This window comes from Cnephaeus nilssonii (assembly GCF_951640355.1).
Source record: "Cnephaeus nilssonii genome assembly, chromosome: 22".
NCBI lineage: Eukaryota > Metazoa > Chordata > Mammalia > Chiroptera > Vespertilionidae > Cnephaeus > Cnephaeus nilssonii.
Genome location: NC_137093.1, coordinates 22,871,048 through 22,891,149, shown reverse-complemented (window position 1 = coordinate 22,891,149; position 20,102 = coordinate 22,871,048). Strand labels below are relative to the sequence as shown.

The following is a 20,102-nucleotide window of genomic DNA, read 5'->3' as shown; positions in this document are numbered from 1 at the left end:
ACCCTTGCCAAATCAGTCTGGATGGAAAACAAGTGTCAGGAAAAACAGAGGAGACCACGTGGTGGGCAGGATCGCACAGCTCTGCCTCCTTCCCAAGCCAGGAGCAGGGTGCGGAAGGCGCTGAAAAGCCAGGCGGCTTGGTTGTTCCCTCCAGCCTCCCTAGAGGTGCAATGTGCTCTGAGACTGAGACTATAAAAAGCGTCAATCGGAAAACTGGGGCAGTGCAAGCACTTTCCCTTCCGGGGGACTTTTTCTGCAAACTCTTCTGTTCTCTCCAGGAAACTCCCGGGATGTTGCTGGGCATTGAAAAGGGAAGAAAGCCATCTCCTTACATAATTAATCCAAAATATGCTGGAGGGGCTGCTGAGATCCAGGAAACAAACGGGAATTTGATCCACAACGTGAGGTGGGGCCTAGACAGCACTGTTTCGAGACAAGCGTGTGCAGTTACAAAAATCAGAGCATTGGTCACTCATTCATTCAACAAACATTCCCTGTGCATTACTTTGTGTGAGCTGTGCTGGCCCTGAGGGGACCTGCAGTCCCTGAAGAGCTCAGGGTAGCTCCCTGATGCTCAGCCATTCAAAGGAGGGAGGGTAGCCCAGTGGACCACCTCAGACCCGAGGCTTCTACTTTCTCCAAAAAGTCTGGTACAAACATGCACACTCTAAAGAATTCCTGGTCAAATGGAAGAAAAAGCCAGAAGAGAATGACCAACGATAATACATGTGTCAAGAGCTATGATGGACAAGTGAGTAACATGCTATGGGAACATTGAAATTCAACCAGGAAAGTGGGAAGTTGAGGAAAGAAGAGCAAAGGGAAGATGGCCATTTATTGAGGATCTGCAATCGGAAGAGGAGTATCTGGGTGGGGTTTTGAAGGTTGATTAGGAGTACTCCAAAAAGGCTGACTGAGAACAATATGTGCAAAAGGCTAGGGGCATGGCCATATTCAGCCTTGCCTCTCGGCTTTTGCACGTGCTGTATCCCTGCCTAAGGCTGCCTTTCCCTATTTTCCCATCTCTCCTGGATCTCCCGTCACCCCAAGAATACTTTTAGCAACTTTCCTAAATCTCTCCCAGGAGGTCTTACTTATACGACCCTCTTCACATCCTGCTTCCCTAAATATTCGACATTCCAGGAGTGTGCATCGTGGGCCTAGAAATATACTAATATTATGAGGAAGATGGTGCAGTAAAAATAACAACGATTAATTAAGGATTTACTATGTGCCAGGAACTGGTTACCCACACATCTCACTTCATTTAACCCTATCATAAAGAGGAGATCAGAAAGTCGACCCACTTCAAAAGGTTGTGGTAAAGAACAACTAAGATCATTCTTGCCCAGAAAAGAATAAATGCTCAATAAATGGCAGCCATAAAGGATGACAATTATTCTGTTCTAATTCATAGCATAGCATTGTTCAAATCATAGGATCCTAGACGGTCAGAACTGGAACAGCCAGCAGAGAGACTTGGCCACCCTTTTCATTTCACTGAAGAAACAGGCCCCGGTGGATGACTGGCTCAGGACCCACAGTAAATCTGTGGCAGGCGCCCTCTGATTTCCCAGGAGTCACTCATGATCAGGACTTTGCAGGGTCTCTAACCTATTCTCCCAGCTTCTGTCCACCCCAGCCAAACCGGACGAATTGCCATCCTAGGATGCACCACAGTGCCTCTTATTCAGCCCTTTGCACATGCTGTTCCCTATGGCTAAGACACCATTCCACTCTTCCTCACCTGGTCATTAGCTATTGTCCTTCATAACTCCGCTTAGGTAGAGCCTCCTCCAAGAAGCCTGCCCTGATTCTTTGAGCCTATGGAAGGTCGCCTGTAGGCCCCCACCCTGCCACATTCCCCCACTGCATCATTAGCACACTGGGCTGAGACTTGATTTACCATGAGCCCAAGGGTGGCAGAAACAAGTCCTGTTCACCCTTGAGTCTCAGCATGCAGCGTTCAGCAGGCACTCACCATGCCTACTGGGTAAAATGAAGGAGCCACTGAGGCTTGAACCTAAGTCACACAACTCCCAACATTCCTCTCCCTAGGCTTGTTTCCAAGGCAACAGGGAAAAGAATTCTGATATGGAAAAATATATATACCAAAAAACACCAGAACTGACTTGATTTTACAAGTCAATCCCAGATTATTTACAAACCGAGCCCAAGACTATTTCCTAGTGTTCATTTATTACGTTCTTATTCAAACAGTCATTTTAAAGGCCCAAGATGCCATTAATTAACCGTGGGAGGAGAGGGAAAAAATCATCTGGAAAGGAAATCTTCCTAGAAACAGCTAGGAACTCTTCATCAGGCCCCACCCTGAGCTCAAGTGGAAAGTGACGTTTTCCACGCTGGAGAGCTACTGTGTGGCCCCGCCTGGCGTGGCGAGGCCAGTCTGTAATTACAGCCCCTCTTCAAGGGCTGGGCCCTAATAAAACCGGGCGCACAGGCCTCCTCTAAAATGGAAACAGGTTGGGCTGAGGATACCACCTAATTCATCCCACTGGGCTGTCCACTGGCTTTGGGGACACTGGACTCCAGGACGCTGCCACTCTCTGCTCGAACACACAGTGAAGGAGAGGACCTCCTGGAACTCTGTCTGGTCACCTTGCCTGGGGTTGGTCAGCACGTTCCTTCCCACCACAGCCGCTGAATTTCCCCCCCTTTGGATCAGTTAGCAAAAGAGCAAGATGTTCTTGGGGAGCAACAATTAGAACTGGGATGAGGGTTGCATGATGTCCCCTAAGACACTTATTTCTGAGCAGTGAGCTTGCTATTGAACTGCCACCTAAGCAGCACCCCAAAGTTTTAAGGAGCTCTGTGAGGATAATAGAAGACTGGAAGGCCTATGATAGAAGACCTTTCTTTCCTTGGCCCCTTCCTTCCTCTCTTCTGACTTCAGTACATATTTAATTGAGCACCTACTATGTGCCAGACGCTGGGGAGACAATGAGTAAAGTAGCTGGTCCCTGGCCCCCAGAGGGTTTATTTGGGCTTTGCACTAAGTATAACAAACTGAAGTAGTTCACACTTGCCGAGGGCCTACTGTGCGCCCTGCCACCTCCTGAACCCGTATTACCTAGGAAGGTTGTAACCATGACGCCATTGCAGAGACCAGGAAACGGAGACTCATGTAGGGACAAACACGGTTAAGGGCAGGGGCTCCCAAGGCTGATTCCTCACTGTGTGACCCTGGACAAGTGGCTTGCCTTCTCTGAGCCTCTCCTTCTTGGTCTTTAAAATGGAATAAAAATGGTCCCCCGCTTCTCAGGTGGTGCTGAAGGTTACATGATGTGTGTTCTGACCATCTCATGAGAACAACTATCCCCATTATACAGATGAGGAAACTGAGGCAGAGAGAGTCAAGACTGAAGGCTGCACAGCAATTCAGTGGCAAATCTGGCTTGGAGGCCTGTGCTCCCAACACCCCTCTCTGCAGCTGTGGCTCAGTGCGCAAGCAGATAGTGGGAACTTGGGAGTCAGTACCTCCGGCCTCCCATGCCCACCCCCTCATTCCCATCACTCAGCTCGTCAGCCCTCAGACGTCCTCTCATGTCAAAGCTGCTGTGAGCAAAAGTCCCCTCACGGACGCCTCCACACAGGAGTGCTTTCTCCCTACCCTGCTGGGGGTCTATTCTCTACAGCCTCACTTCTCCTCATGCAGAGAGCCCTCCTCTGTGTGGCCCACGCTGTTCCAAGAGCCATGTTGCGCTGGATGGGGAGGGCAGGGAGGCGGGCAGCCAGGCAGTCTGGGCACAAAGGTGTATCTCCTCCACACAGGTCCTCACAGCAGCTCAACTTGTTGGTACAAGGCACATTCCAGCAGCCTCGCAGTCCTGGGACCCTGGGCTAGCCTGGCAAAGCCTTCCAGAGCCACCCCCCTCGCCCCACTACAAGCACCACAAAGGCAAGACCCCCCAGTTCCCTGCTACCCTCCCCACTCAGTTCAGTGCCTCCTCTGGACTCTCCAACTCCTGGCTCCCCATCATAGTACTCTCTTCGCTGTACTATCAGGGCCAATTTCCCCACCCGTCTACCCATCAGCTGTAGACAGTGTGAAGGTCAGGGCCGTGTCAATTTTATTCTGAATCGCAGGGCCTACCCGGAGGCCTGACTTGCGGTAGGCGACTCAGCAATACAGTGGAGGGGTAAGAGGGACAGCATTTACTGAGCACTGACAGTGTGTCATACATTAGGCATGCCTTTGCTCCTCAACATTTCTTAAAGGAGACAACACCCTCCCCAAATCTCGATGAAGGGACTGAGGCCCAGGATGCACAGGGTGACTTGGTACCCAGCTCAAACCCACTCAAAACAACTGGGCACCAGGAAACTAATCAAAGAACCGGCCTAGAAAAATACAACCAGGAACAGTATTCTTCCTTCCTGGCCCTGATGGCCACTCCAGCCTCTGGGCCCCATGTAGGCTGGGCCGACCGCCCACAAGTCCTTTTTGGACTTCCCACCAGGTGCCGGAGCTGGTGTGTGGGGCGCCAGTTCACCCGGCACCCCGCAGCTGGTCTCCTCTCGTCTGAGGAGACCCAGGGCACACACCAGAATCCCCTGTAGCCTGAGACTTCCCCCCACTCATCCCGGAGAGAAGAGGCAGAACTCCCAGCTCAGTGGCACCATCTGCAGCAGGCGGGGAACACGTCTGGGTCTGCAGCTGCAGATCCTCCTCCTCCACCTGGTCCCAGGGACTGTCCGACTGCGAGGAGGCCCGGTGGGACCCTGGCCTTCCGCCCCCCCACCCCCCACAGGAGCTCTTTCCTGGCCAGGGAGCAACAGGCCCGGGGCAGGGACAGGCAGTCAGGGGTAACCAGGGGGCCGGGCTAGCTAAACCACGAAGGACAAGGGGAGAGACAGACCAGGCGGAGGAAACCACTGAGTCGACTGGCATGCAGAGATGTGTCAGGGAGATTTACAAGTCACCAGGATTCCTGCAGCTTCCAGCTTACCTGTTCTTGTAGACATATATAAACACTACACATAATTTTTATTTTATTTTGTTTTTCTCTTGGATGCTAGGATGTGATTCAGTGCAAAGGCTGGACCACACAGAGTCCCATATTTTATAAGGACCACTTTTTTCATAAAACCTCTAGTTCCACACTGTGAGATGGACAACATGCAGAGGGAAACTGAGGCTCAGAGGCATACAGTGTGATGCCCCAGGTTGCTCAGCTGCGAAGTGGCAGAGATAGGCCTGGAACCTGGGTCTGTCCGGCTTGCAGCTGACATCAAAGTCTTGAGCCACCCACACAAGAAAGGGGTGGGGACAGTGAGAGTGTGTGTGTGGGGGGGCGGGTATGTGGGGAGCTGAGAGTGTCAGGAAAGATCAGGGCCTCTCCGTTCTTACCTAGACAAGTCATTTTCAGAGTATAATAATAACTTCTAACTGCCTCCCGCCCCGCCAAGCGTGCTCATTTCCAGTGACTTAATGAGGTCCCTTGGAGGAAGGACTTCTCGAAGCAACTGAAAACGGTGTGCAGTAATGAGATGCCACAGCCAGTGTCACTTGGTGGAAGCTGAGCGAACAGAAACAGGTCAGGGGAGGGGCGGCCACCACATGCACCCACCGTGGGCCCAGCTCAGGGTTAGACACCATACCTTTTATGTCCCTGATGTTCTGCTAAAAGCCCCCACCCCCACCCCCACCCCACCCCCACCCTAGGTCCCATCTCCTCTTGAAAGAGAAATCTGGGCCCCAAATCTGCTTCTTCCACTCTCTTCTCTGTCCAGCAAAAAGCACTGCCACCGCGCGCTGTCCTGGCCAGCAGCCCAGAACCTCTCTTAGTGCCTTCCCCCCTCACACCCCCACCCTCAGCACCAGCCTGGACCAGATCTCTTCTTCCCCCATTTGAAAAACACTAGTCTAATTCTGAGAATAGGACCCACATCATCATCATCATACATACTATTATAAGCAAACAGAGTTTTGTTAGTGATGGAAGGAACCAGTACTCTAACCTTCCCTAGTTCACAGAGTCCCCACCTCAGCATCAGACTCAAGCCCTCATCACCTCTGGCCTCCCTACTTTCCCTCCGCCCCTCTAGTCCACCCCTAAGCCCCACCCTGCACAGCAGCCTGGATGAGCTTTATAATCCTCCCTCCCATCATGTTAGCCTCCACCAAAGTGCCCCTCGGCTCTCTACCACAGCCAGAAGAAACCCCAAATGCTTGGTCCTGGCCCTCAAGGCCCCCACCTTCTTCCCCACCTCGATCCCTACTGGGCCACCCATATTGGCTTTAACCCCTCCAAGCTGGTTCCCACCTCAGGGCCTTTGCACACGCTGTTCCCACTGCCTGAAACACTCCTGCCCCAGGTCCCCACATGGTGAGCTCCTTTTTTCCAGATCTCTGCTCCAATGCCACATCCTCTCAGAGGCCTTCAAGCCACACCCCTCCCAGTCTCTCTGCCACGGCATTCTGCTTTAGTGTCCGCATGCATTTACCAGCATGTACTGTTTGTATGTATTATGTCTTTCCCACGGGCACACACATGCTGCCAGGGCAGGAACTGTGCTTTTCTTATTCTGCACTGAGGCTCAGGGCCTAGACCAGCGCCTGGGCTCAATGAATACTTGCTGAGCAGATAAACAAAGGAATAAATGAATGAACAAATAAATTACAGAGTGAAGTGAATACACAAATGCACATCTCAAACTCTATGGGGCTCAGTTTGCTCATCTCTAAAATGGAGGTGGCAACCCAACCCCCGCAGGATGGTGACGGAGGTGAACCCTGGTGGACTTGGGCCTCAGAAGGCAGAGACAGCAGAAGGAATCTCTTCTCAGCCCCTCACTGCATCACACGCACTCAGGAGCCAAAACTCTGTAACTGAGCTGTGGAAGGTGGAGTGGAGGCCATATGTAAGAATTCGCTTCACGGTGTTACCCAGTAGCCATGGCAACTGAAAATTTCAAGTACAGTTCCATCTCGCTTTAACTTATGATGCAGAAATTTCTAAAGAAAATGTCCCGATTTCTTTCCCTGGTGGTATTCTAAGCTATCTTCATTTGCTTCCCAGAGGGAAAACAAGCAAACTGTCAGATCCCTACGGGATAAACTGGTTGCAAAGATAGATGAGTTTCATTTTTAGAAATGTGAGTCTAATTCTGAGTAGAAACCAAATCATCATACTAAGAAGTACGATTATAAGCAAACAAAAGTTTGTTTGTAATGAAAGGAACCATTAGTATTACTTTAACCTTCACTAGTTTACTTAGTCATTCAACAAACATTCATTAAATGCCTACTGTGTGCCAGGCCCTCTGCTGAGAGTAAGTGCCAGAGGAACAAATGACACCTTTAACACCCATATATTGACTTCCATCTTCTTAAGAGCTTTCCATTTTTACCAAGTTACTATTTATTAACCTCCGACTGCTCCATGCCAGTCAATTCATACCCAGCTTCTTGCTGAACTGAATCAACCCCGGCTGACCATAGTAGAGGCTATTGGTGCCCTGCCCAGGTCCCCTGTCCTGACTGGGACACCCATCCCCCCGATTCTGGGGTGCTGGCTGCTACAGCATTTTGGTCTCCAACAACAGACCTTGGCCAGTGGAGGAAGAACTGCCCAGCGGCTCCAAGGTGGATTTATTTTGTGGTTTACCCTCCGAACTCCTCCAGGATCAGGCTGACTCAAGTTCTCTGTCACTACATTACGTGCACATGAGTTCCCATCTCGGGCTCTGGGTCTAGGGGACCCAGCCTGGGACACTGCCTCTCAAACCAACTGGGGCGTACAGTTCCGTAAACACAGTGGCTGAGACTCTCCTGAAACCACACCTCTGGGAGTGGGCGGCCCCAGCAGAGGCGTTCGCAAAAGCAACAGGCACGTAGCCAAGATTGGGAAACAGGATCCCCTAAAAAAGGTTTATCACACCCATTTTACAGGTGAAAAACACTGAGGCTCAACTTAAAGTCACCCAGGGAGATTTGAATCCTACTCTCTCTGACCCCAAAGCCTTGACTCTCTGCTCTGTGGCTGATGCTCAGCTGTTAGGGGGTTAACAGGCCTGGCCAGCATCAGAACAAGGTGATTTTAGGAGCTGGCTCTGAGCGGAGCCTTCACCCAGGCCTCACTTGCAGACTGCATAGCCAGTTCTAAAAGAGAACTGCTATGGTCAGGAAGCGGGGTCCCTCGGGGGCACTGCTCCACAGCCAGACAGCACTGGGGCTCGGCGTGGCGCCATGGTCCAACTCAAGGCCAGCCCAGCATGAAGAAAACATGGCAAGGAGCTCTGGGCAGGTCTTTGGGGGTTTCCTGTCCACCTGTGCAAACCGAACAACAGGAAAAGTCTGCAGTGGGGCCCAGTGGGCAGGGGGCAAATCCAGATGGGTGAGGTCCTCCCAGCCCAGCTTCCCTCCTCAATCCATTCCCAGGCAGTGCAAGAAGGATGTGCTAAGCACCTACTGTATGCCTGGTCTGTATTAGGACCTGAGTAAAGACACGAACAAGATACAGGCCTATCCTTCACAAGTTTCATTCATTCATTCATTCACTCATTCATTCATTCAATTTAACATTTAATGAGCACCTATTGTATGCAAGACTTTATGCTAGGAACTGGAGAGACAGAGATGAACAGGACAAGGTCCCTGATGGTAAGACGGTTCATTTACTCAGTGATGCTTTTCATTCACTCTTTCTTTCATTCAGTTCTATAAACAATGATTGAGCACTTGCTGTGATCCCGGCCCTCTGCTAAGCACCGTGGACACAGATGTGAAGTAAGACACATCTGGTCCAGAAGTGACTTTAGTGGCTCCTTCACTCATTCCCCGAAACACTCACTGATGGAATGAATGGGTGTCCGGTACTGTGTATGTGACAAGGATATAAACATACGGCACAGTTACTGCTCTCAGTCTCTCACCCACCTGTGCATTTGGTACAGTGAACATTTATTGAGTGCCTACTGTATGTCAGGGACACAGGTGTGCATAAGAGGGATTCTCTACCCTTGAATAGCCAGCCTTCCTTCATCTTTTATGGGTTCAGCCCACCAAACACATATTAGGCACCTATTGTATGTCAGTCCCTAGTGAAGCAGAAGAATGAATCCCTGGAGGAACAGAAAAACCCGCACACCCAGGGTGAGTGATGGCTTGGTTCCCCTGTCAAGACCATGAGGCCTAACCAATGGTTCCTCAAAAGCTGGGAGAGAGGCAGATGGTTGGGAAATTTGCAACCCACCCTTCCCAGAGAACTGCAGAGCTATGGGGGTGAGGGCACTCAGCACGCAGGGAGAGAGAAATTGCTCACAATAAACACCAAAGGGGAGAACTGGTGAGTAAGGAGGAGATGAATCAGACACCTAAGTGAGAATTTTCAAGAACTCAAGGAATAGTCTAAGTTTAGAAGAGGAAGGAAAAAATATCAGCTCACAAGTTCCCACTGTGGCATGTTCAACATCAAACTGCCAGCAGCCCTGTGGATTTTGCAAGGTTCTTCCAGTCTTTTGGGCCAAAATGCTTGTAAGAAAAACCAATAATAGGCTTTGAATCTCTCATTTCATGGGGCTGTGGGGAGGATCACATAGGTTTACCCATGTGAAGCCCTTGGCACAGTGCCTGGCACATAGCAGGTGCTCAATAAATGTTACTTAGTATCATTTTCTTTTACTTCTGAATGTGGTGGCTTTCAAATACGGCTGCGATTTGGCATGCCTCCCACTGAGAGGTGGGGCCCATGTGCCCTCCCCTTGAATCTGGGGTGCTTGTGAATGCTTCGATCAACAGAGGACAGCAGAAGGGACACCGTGTGACTTCTAAGGCGGCGTCCATCATAAAGGGAGGTCAGCCTCCACCACAACACTCGCTCTGGGAGCCCTGAGCCGCCATGATGTGGGGAAGCCCAAGCTACAGCAGAGGCCACATGTCCCAAAGAAGCCCGGCCTGCGACATCACAGGTGCCAACAGGTGAGGAAAGAAGTCTCTGGATGATTCAGTCATTCATTCAGGGCTCCCCGTTGACACCCCAATACCGTGGAGCAGTGTCCCCATTGACCCCGCCCTGTTTCCTGAGCCACTGAATATTACCAGTATATAGAAGTGGTTGGTTTATACCAGGCGTCCTCAAACTACGGCCCGCGGGCCACATGCGGGTGTTTTTGCCGTTTTGTTTTTTTACTTCAAAATAAGATATGTACAGTGTGCATACGAATTTGTTCATAGTTTTTTTTAAACTATAGTCTGGCCCTAGAACGGTCTGAGGGACAGTGAACTGGCCCCCTGTTTAAAAAGTTTGAGGACCCTGGTTTATACTCATATGTTTTAGAGTTCCTCGTGACAACTGACACCTGCCCCCGTGTGTCCCTGGCCTCTATAACCTGGGAGGAGCCGCTAAACTGGAAAGCCTGGAACAGTTTTATAGACTGTGAAGTCTGTGCACACAGGAGCCCCCAGCATCATCACACAGGACACAGAACCCCACCTAACTCTGTAGCCCTGAAACCAAGGCCGTCCCCCGCCCTGCTTAGCCTGGAAGACTGCGGGCTACTGAGCTGACCTGAACTCACGTGGCAGGTTGCCCCTTTGTTCCCCAAAAGGGACTTAGGTCATCCCTCCGGAGGAATGGACTGGAGGACAAAGGCTGCTTTCACTGGCTGCTCTAGGCAAACACAGGCGGGCAGTCTGGGACACAGTGGGCAGCAGGCTGGCCCCCAACACGCCCCCCCCAACACGCCCCCCAACACGCCCCCCGCATTCCCCCTTTGCAAAGGAGGCCAACAACAGGCAGGGTGAGGCCTAGATAAGCTGGGCAGCACTGGGGTCTAGCAAGGGCCTTCCCTCCCCCTCCAGGCTTTTTCCAATCACACCTAAAACAAGGGCAGGGCAGAGTTCAGAGAGGAAATAGGGAAATATTGCATCAATTCAATCGAACATGAAAGGTTTAAAAAAAGCCCACAGGATTAAAGTCAAATGATAATCATAACACAGTGTGGGCTCCAAGGCCAGACAGCATGGGAGCAAACCCCAGCTCCACCACTGACCAGCCGTATAATCTTCCATAAGTGACCCAACCTCTCTCTGAGCCTCAGTTTTGTCATCTGTAAAATGGGGACGATAATAGCATCTCTCTCCCAGGACTGCTGCGAGGATAAAATGAAGCAATAGAAAGTGCTTTGCCTAGTGCCTGGCTGCTGTGGGCTGAATTGTTTCCCCAAAATTTATATGTCGAAGCCCCGTTCCCAGCGCCTCAGAATGAGACTGTATTTGGAGAGAGGCCCTTTAAAGGGATGATTAAGGTAAAATGAGGCCATTAGGGTGGGCCCTTATCCAATCTGTCCGGTAGCCTTACAAGAAGAGGAAATTCAGACAGAGAGAGACACAAGGGTGTGCGCACGAGACAAGGCCACATGAGGACACAGCGAGAAGGTGACCTCTGCAAGGCAAGGAGCGAGGCCTCAGGAGAAACCAAACCTGTCCACACCTGATCTTGGACTTCCAGCCTCCAGACTGTGAGGAAACTATTTTCTATTGTGTAAGCCATTCCATCGGTGGTATTTTGCTATGGCAGCCCTAGCAAATACATACACTAGCATGTAGGAAGAGAAATCCTATAACTATATTATTTATTGCATTTATAATTGTGAGATAATATTATGTTAACATGAATGTGCTTATTTTAACATAAGTATGTTTAATACAAAATATTAGTATAACACTAAACAGACTCCATCTGCTCACAATTGTCCCTCTTTACCTAAGAATGTCTACATAAAACATCAGGTGCTCTTAAAAAGAAAGTAAAGAGGTTTTTTCCCCAATGTTTAAAAATTTACTTTTCAATTACAGTTGACATGGTAAAAGCGTTTTCTTAAACAATTCAGATCAAATTCCTTGACAGCCTTCTCAACCCTGCATTATTTCACATTCATGGAGGAAACATTTACACTGTGTCTTTGGAGTCCAAACAAAGACACCCTCAATTCTCCCACCTCTTCCAGAACTGCCAGGCCTCTGCACATGCTCACCCTGCCACCTGAATGCCCCGACCCCCTGCCTTCCTCGGGCTTTAAGACCAGGCCCTGAGCAAGCACTCAATACACATGCACAGCAAGCCAACTTGGAGATGAGCCAACGAGTGCACTTCAAAGACGAAGCTGCTGGGCCCAGAGAGGGGCAGAGACTGGCCCAGTGTCACACAGCTGGGACTAGGCACCAGTTTCCTGGCTCCCAATTCAGTAAGGCTCTCCTCCTAGCCCAGGAGGCCTCCCTGCTCATCAGTTCTGCCTCAAACAGGAAAACCATGTGTTCCTTCAGCTTGAAACTCCCAAATCCAAGTCCCTGTTCAGCTCTGGAAAACCCTTTGGCCACCAGTGGCAAAACAAAGCGGCAGAATGGGCATTGGCCCGCATCAAGCTTTTCATTCCTCCACTGCTTATGGTCTGAAGCCAGATTTGTTACCAAAAATAGGTGCAGCTTCTCTCCAACAGGAACATCCGAGGATTTAGTGAAACTTATCAGAACTCCCTCCCCATCATTTACACTCCACACCGCACCCCTCCTGATTTTGAATTTTCTAGCGGAAATAACCAGAGGTCAGAAGCTGCCCTGGCTTTTCCCACCAAGACTTATCTTGGTGGCGACACAGCTTTCAGGGCTCCTCCCCCCTCACTGGCCTTAGAACTCAGGCGGCAGGAGACCTGAGTGACAGCACACCGTGAACTCCAGGATAAAAAGCTTTGCCCGTAAAGTAAACCCAGTTCTGACCCCTGCCCTCTGTGCGACCCTGGGCAAGTCAGGTTGCCCTCAGTGTGCCCATCTGTGAAATAGGGACAATCAGAGCGCCCGCCTCTACGGAGAGGACTAGCCATGCTCAGGTGTGTAAGGGGTGTAGTCTTGCACCTGCTTTGAAAAGGCCATTTGTTTGAACAGGAGCGCCCTCTAGCGTCTGGATCTGGAAATCACTCTGCCAGTAAGGCAGCCAGCCAACACCTTGTACCAACGTAATAAAAACCCTTGGGAAGATATGTAAAAAGACAACAGCTCCCATTTATTTAGAGCCTACTATGTGCCCTGCACTCTCCCTATTGTTCTCCACAATGAGATGCTGACATAATCCCCACTTGAAAAGAAAGGGGGATTTCTCATCCCCAGATGAGAAAACTGAGGCTCAGAGACATGAAGCCACTTGCTCAAGGTCACACAGGAGGGAGGGCTGGATTTGAACCCAGATCTGTCTGACCCCAAAGCTCCATTCTTTACTGGAGCCCTAGAATTGGGAGACTGTGCACAGTAACAGACCTTAAGGAGGTCCACTCCGATATTTCACCGGGCCAACAGAGAAACGGAGGCGCAGAGAGGACAAGTAACTGCCTCAGAGTCACACAGCAATTACTCCCCAGACCCCTGGCTCCCTGAAGTGTTTTGCCCACATGCCCACCCCTCTGGAGCTTCTACCCTGCGTTTATCATTCCCTTTAGCGGTCACAGGATCGGCGTGTCCCTTCTCACCGCTCTAAGCCTGGAATGTCTGAAACAGCAACGGCTCCCCTGGGACAGCAAGGGTTGCCAGCCTGTCTTTCCCGCCCATCCGCATGAAGTTCCCAACAGCACGAGGCTGGCCACGGCCCACTGAGGACCAGGAGGGGCTTTCAAGGCAGGGGAGTCATCAGCGACACAGGGCTCTCGTTTCATCTTATGTTATGGATCCTACGGCCTTACAGGGGCAGTGGTCCTGCTGGAGGGGCCCTAACAGGTGGAAGAGTTGGAACGTGCCACAACGAAGGACATGCCAGGGGGAACTGGCCTTGGTCCAGCGGAATTCTTATAAACCCCACAGTGGAGTTAGTGGGGCCTGGTCATGCTTAAGGGATTCTGAGTGCCTCTTCCTAGGGGCTCAGAAATGCCGGGAAATATCTAAAGGGGTAAAACAATCTCATGACGTGGGCTTGGTGTTTTAATCCTCCTGGGAGGTCCTCTGAAATTCCTGCCCAAGCATCTCAACAACCTCTAGATATGGGAAGGACAGGAATTACCTTCCCATTATACAGATGGGAAAAGTGAGGCTGGGAAGGATAGGGAATGTGATGACACTGTGTGTCTAATGGACATTTCAAATTCAACAAGGCCAGAGCACTGCCACATGCTGACAGGCTTGTGCAGAAAGGGCCCCTCGCGGTAGCTGCCGGGGAGGGTAAACAGAGGCCAAAGAGCCCCGGCCCAGAAGCCTGAAGTCAGGATGCGGAGGGGGAGCCCGGCGAACCAGAGATTCAAGAGGCGGAGACGGCAGATGTTACCCCACGATGTGAAGTTTGAGGGGTTCAGCTTCCTGGCCCCGAAGCACTCTTCGGAGGTGGAGCAGGATGCCCAGATGATCTGAGCCCCACCGCAGGTGCCGTAAGGAAAGCTCAGCCATCCCATCATAGGGGTGGAGCTGGGATTCGAACTTGGGAAGCCTGGCACTGAAGCTAATATGCTTGGTTACAGCACCCAGCCTCCCCCAGGCAGGGAGGTTGTCTGTCCCGTTCACTGCCGACGCCCCAGCCCTGTTATAGTGCCTGGCACACAGTAGGTGCTCGGTAGACGTGGGCTGATGGACCACCCAAACGACCCAGTCTGCCAAAGGGGTTGTGGGGATGGAAATGGCTGGAGTCTGAACGCGACGCGATGCTGTCGCTGTCATTTTTATTACTAGCTCCTGAACCTCAGGTCTTGGTGCCTTCAGCTTGTGCTGAGGGTCTAGTCTGGCTTTGCAGCGTGTGCGGTTAGAAGAGAACTGGCTATTTTTGTGCTGTTCAGTGGGCCTGAGGTCTGGGTCACAGGACAGCTTGCGTCATGAGATGTCTGCATCTGACTCCAGTTGTGGGTGCCCTTTAATCCCGGCTGCAGAGGAGAGGACAGGGTTGGTGCCAGGCTCCCTGGCTTCTAAGCCACTTACTAATGGGTCTAGGCGAGTCTCTAAACCTCTCAGATGGTCGGTCTGCCACCTGTAGAATGGGAGCGAAGGCAGCATCTCCATCGCAGCCGTTTCACATCAGTGGGCACTCATCCTCTTGGAGTTTGGGTTTCCCCACCTGTAAGGGGCGTTGTGAGGCCTAATCGAGATGCCACATGGGGAAGTGCTTGGAGGGAGAGGGACGCAGGCATGTGTTGCCTCAAGACCTTTATTTTTATTCCTGGTGGTGATGATAGCCTGGGGGAGGGATACAGCTAAGCAAACAGTAGCAAGAAAGCCTGGGCACAGAGCAGCCAGCCTCCCCATATTTAGACATTTGGACATTTTTCCATGGAAAACAATCTGGCCACGAAGCCCAGCACGGGGAGACAGAGCTCACCAACCACAGCGGAGGACCAAGCGGTTTCCCCTCATCCCATGGAGAATGGGACTTCCAACCACAAAGCCGGGCGAGGAGGCGCCTGAGAGGGGGCAGGCGAGGGACCACAGCCAACAGTTCGGGGGGCCGCCCTGGGTCTCGGAATCCACAGCACATGGCATCTTCCTGAAGGCACTGTCACACGTGACCCTCCGGCAACCTCCTGAGCTGTAGGTGACATGGAGGAGAGGGAGGTGGCCAGCCACAGCTAGCCTCCCAGGCTCATGGCCGTTATATCCCCACCCGCACAGAAAAGAAGACCTGTTTCTAGTTACTAAGTCCTGCCCCGTGTCAGGATGCAGTGCCCCTCATCTAAGCTGATCCCCAGTACCGTCCTGCGACGTGGGACTGACCACCCCACTCACAGGTGGGAAACTGAGGCTCGGAGGGGCGATGTGACTTGCTTTGGATGAAACTGGGATTCTCGGCCACAGCCCTCTCCCTCCAGAGCCCAGCTTGGCCCAGGGTGATATCCTTCCATAACCCTCCGCCCTGCAAAGCTGGACGTGAATATAAAGCTCTCCTGTGGGCTGGCAAGCTGCCTCCAGCCTGTGGGCCTCAGTTTCCCCATCTGAGAAACCAGAAGATCCAACTCAATGAAGTAGTTAAAATGACACAGAGGGAGACCCGGGCTCCGATACAGGCTCCGTCCAACACTTCCTGGCTGGGGGACCTTAGGTGAGCTGCTTAACCTCTCTGGTTTCCTAAATGCAACATGGGGATAATCATGAGATCTACCCAGAGGGTCCCCTTGATATGACAAGGCACCCAGGATGCTGAGCGTGCTTGGGGGCGGGGGGAGGGTACCATATTATTACTACTATCACTGTAATTGACAACCACAGCAGCCATCTTGATGCCACCGGTGCTGGGACCGCCTGGCTCGGTTATCTCACAACAGAGGAGATTAAGTAACTCAAAACAGCCGTGGCAGCGGTGGCCCCCAGCTACAGTTACTAATGATCCGAAAAAGACACTTGATCTTCCTCCCCCACTTCCCAGCTGATGCTGCCGGTGACGGGGCCTGACAGCGGGCCTGACAGCAGGGGCGGGTGGCTTCTGCCCCCAGAGCACAACTGCAGCTACACAGCGGATGTGGGCCGCCCACAGGAAGCCGCTGACATCCCACAACAAATGACGACTCGGCAGAGGCCGGCTGCAGCCCACACCTGGCCCACTTCTGAGGAGTGGACGTGGGGAGTGACATGAAGGGTGAGCAGAGGCATGAGATGGAGCAGAATCATCAATGAGTTGTGGATAGTGACAGCCTGGGAGCCACCCAAGTGGCTGACAGCCTGGGGGAGGGATACAGCTAAGCAAACAGTAGCAAGAAAACCTGGGCACAGAGCAGCCAGCCTCCCCATATTTAGACATTTGGACACTTTCCGTGGAAAACAACCCGACCACAGGGGCACGGCGAATGCGTCCAGGCTGACGACGGGTGGGCCTGAGAGGCGCCATCCAACAGCATGTTAGCAAAGCATTTTTAAATAACATGGGCACGTTCCTGTCATCCGAGAGCTGTGTGTACCCGGCATCGCTCATGCACTCTCGAGTAGTCAGCCAGGCGCACCTATGGATGAAACTCCCAGAGGCACACATGATGTGGGACCCCGGACATTAGTCGAAATCTGGTGAAGGGGGCAGCGTTTCTCAGCCTCGGGGCTGTGACATTTGGGGCCAGGCCCTTCTCTGTGGTGGAGGTGGGGGTGCTGCCCTGTGCCCTGTAGGATGTTAGGCACCATCCCCAGCCTCTATCCACTAGCTGCTAGTAGCACCCCCCTGGTTGTGACCATCAAATGACACCACGAGACTTTGTCCAATGTGCCCTGAGGGTCGGCCTGGAAAAGCACCACCCGGAATCAAGTCTGAGTCTGGTTCACAGTATTGCACCTGTGGTGATCCCCTGGTTACTGTAAGATGCTAACATGAGGGGACGCTGGAACTTCCTCTACTATCACTGCAACTTGACTTTCTAGAAATCTAAAGCATTCCAAAATGAAGTCTCATTTAAACAAGAAGGGGGGTGGGGGGCACTGTTTTAGCCAGAGGTGTCAGTGAAGACCCCGAGAAGAGGAGACACCGGCAGAAACCTGCGAGCAGGGAGGATGGGGCTGAGGGACAAGGGGTGGGTGCACGTTCCCATGCAAAGCTGCAGTCGGGAGGGGAGACCACTGGCCACCACCCTGGACCTGGGCAGCAGTTCCTGGTCCGTTGGTCCCACTCAATCGGACAGAGGCTTCCTGGGAAAGAGGAGGAGCTAACATTTGCTGGGGAGCAGCTTCCAGGGGTCACAGGAGTGTCCCAAATAGAAGACAGGAAGGCAGCGCGTCCCCACTTTGCAGATGACAAAGCTGAGGCCACCTGGATCCGTCGCAATCTGAAGCCTGTGGATCTTCTGCATTCCCCAGCTTCCCCGGAGCTCACCAAGCAAGAGTGCCAGCTCAGCATTCCAGACACCCGGCTAATCTGCACGCGTGAGCCGGGCCCTCTTCAGGGCCCCGGAGGGATGAGGAGATCGTAGGCACAGTGCAAAACCAGCAGCGAGCCCACATGCTCTGAGACCTCGTCACCCACAGGAGGCGGGTGACGAGTGGAAATCTCTCCTAGCTTCACACCCAGGAAAAACCTTCTAAACCGTCTCGCCTTACCTCTTCATAGTTCAGATGGGGAAACTGAGGCTCATAGAAGCAAAGATGTGCCCAAGGTCACATTGAGAGTTGGGGAAAAGCCAGGTGAGGGGAGTGGTGTCTCTCTCTCTCTACCCCCAAAGCAGCCCCTGAGTCCTCCTTCCTACCTACCTCCCACCTGCCAGACTGTGTGTGTGCTGGTTCCTGGGGCCCACCACAAGCATGCCAATGGGTCTTGCGTTTTCTCACACCCATCCCAGCCCTTTGCACATGCTGTTCCCTCTGCCCACCACACCCTTCCCCTGCCCCACCACAGCATCACTATGTATCCCCCAGGGCTTGGCTTCCTCGGGTGCTCGTGGAACCCCACGATGAGACCGTGTCCCCACAGCTCTGGGCATGGCCCCGTCCTCGCACACACACGGTATTTGCTCCAATGTCTTGTGCAGGGTCCATGTCGACACGAGATTGCAAGTCACACAGGTCAGTAACCATGTCTGGATTGCTCACCCTGTGCTCCAAGTACCTGACCCCGGCTCCGAACTGCTGCTGCTCAGTGTGTGTTGAATGACTATATGTTGGTAGCCGGCTGCTGATGCTCCCAGCACCCACACTGAGCTCCCCATTCCTGGGGATGGCAGCCTGCACCTCAGTCATCTCTGCACCTCCAAATCTGACACCAATTCCAACACCACCAAGCAATTCTCCGATACCAGCAGGGTGTCCTACAATTTACACCAACGTTCACACTCTCATCTGAAGTCAGCATGAGATCCCACAGGTGAAGAAGGGCTCAGTCCCACAAGACGCGCCCCCCCCCCCCCCCACACACACACGCACGTCAGACACCAGTGGCAACTCCAGGTTGTCACCTGTATTTCTGAGCGCCGGGCTAGAAATCAGAGGTTCCCATGACCCCCTTCCTTGGATTCCAGTGATTTGCTAAGAGAAACATGTTACGCACTAGATGACCAGGCTACAAGAAAAGGCTACAGCTCAGGAAGAGCCAGGTGGCAGAGGTGCCCGGGGCAAGGTATGTGGGAAGGGGCGGAGCTTCTCTGAGTGTGTACTTCTCCCTGAATCTCTATGTTCACCAACCCAGAAGCTCCTGAACTCCATCCTTTTAGATTTTAAGGGGCTTCATTATATAGGCATGATTGATTATATCACTAGCCATTAGTGACCGATTCGACCTCCAGCCCCCTCCACCCCCCAGAGGTCAGAGCTGGGACTAAAAGTTCCCACCCTCTCATCACTGGTTGGTTTCCCTGGCAACCAGCTCCCATCCTTACCTCAGGTGTGGCTTAAGGGGGTTTGTTATCAATATTAAGGCATCTTTATTGCTCTGATCACTTAGGCAATACCACGGGTTTTAGTGGCTCCCAGGGCTGTCAGGCACAAAGAGGTCTGTGACTGAAAGGGTGGGGGAGAAAACCCAAATATATATATATTTTAAAGAATAGTTTATTTTTTTTCTTAGAGAGAGAGGAAGGGAGAGGGAGAGAAACATTGATGTGAGAAACACTGTTCGGCGTCCTCCTGCACGGCCCCTACCAGGGATCGAACCCACAACCTGGCACATGCCCTGACCGGGAATCAAACCTGCAACCCCTTAGTACACGGGATGATGCCCAACCAACTGAGCAACACCGGCTGGAGTGATATTTCTTATTATGAATCACAATATCACAGCCTCCCGAACACCAAGCCCACAGTCTTTTTTTTGTAATTAAAAAACCCACAAAGATTGTTTTTGTAATTAAAAAAACCACAAAACTAAGTCAATATATGTCACCCTACAGGTGTAATATGACCAGGTCCAAAGGTCAAGAAGCCAAGGATGTGGACCAGGAGGGGCTCCTGTTTTTCAACTGCTCCAGGGGGCCCGGGAGGGAGGGCCCACTCTGGGGGAGAAGCAGCTGAAGGACGTCTCCTAAAACTGTATTTTTAGGGCCTCCGGAAAATTCCCTGGGCGAGAGGCATCTGAAGTATTTGCAAACATTCAGCAGGAGGAAAAATAATATTTTCCAAGTCTTTCCCCTTTTGGGCGTTCTCAACCCAGTGGCAAATGTTCTAGAAAACTCCAAGGCCCACCCGTGACAATTCCTCATTAAGCCCCTCTGATCAC

The 20,102-nt window shown here is 52.0% G+C and overlaps 1 protein-coding gene across 4 annotated transcripts in view; it reads right to left on the bottom strand.

The window, feature by feature from the left end:
• Positions 1 to 20,102, bottom strand: part of KIAA1671 — a 142,197-nt gene that overhangs the window by 48,954 nt on the left and 73,141 nt on the right. The window lies entirely within an intron of this gene.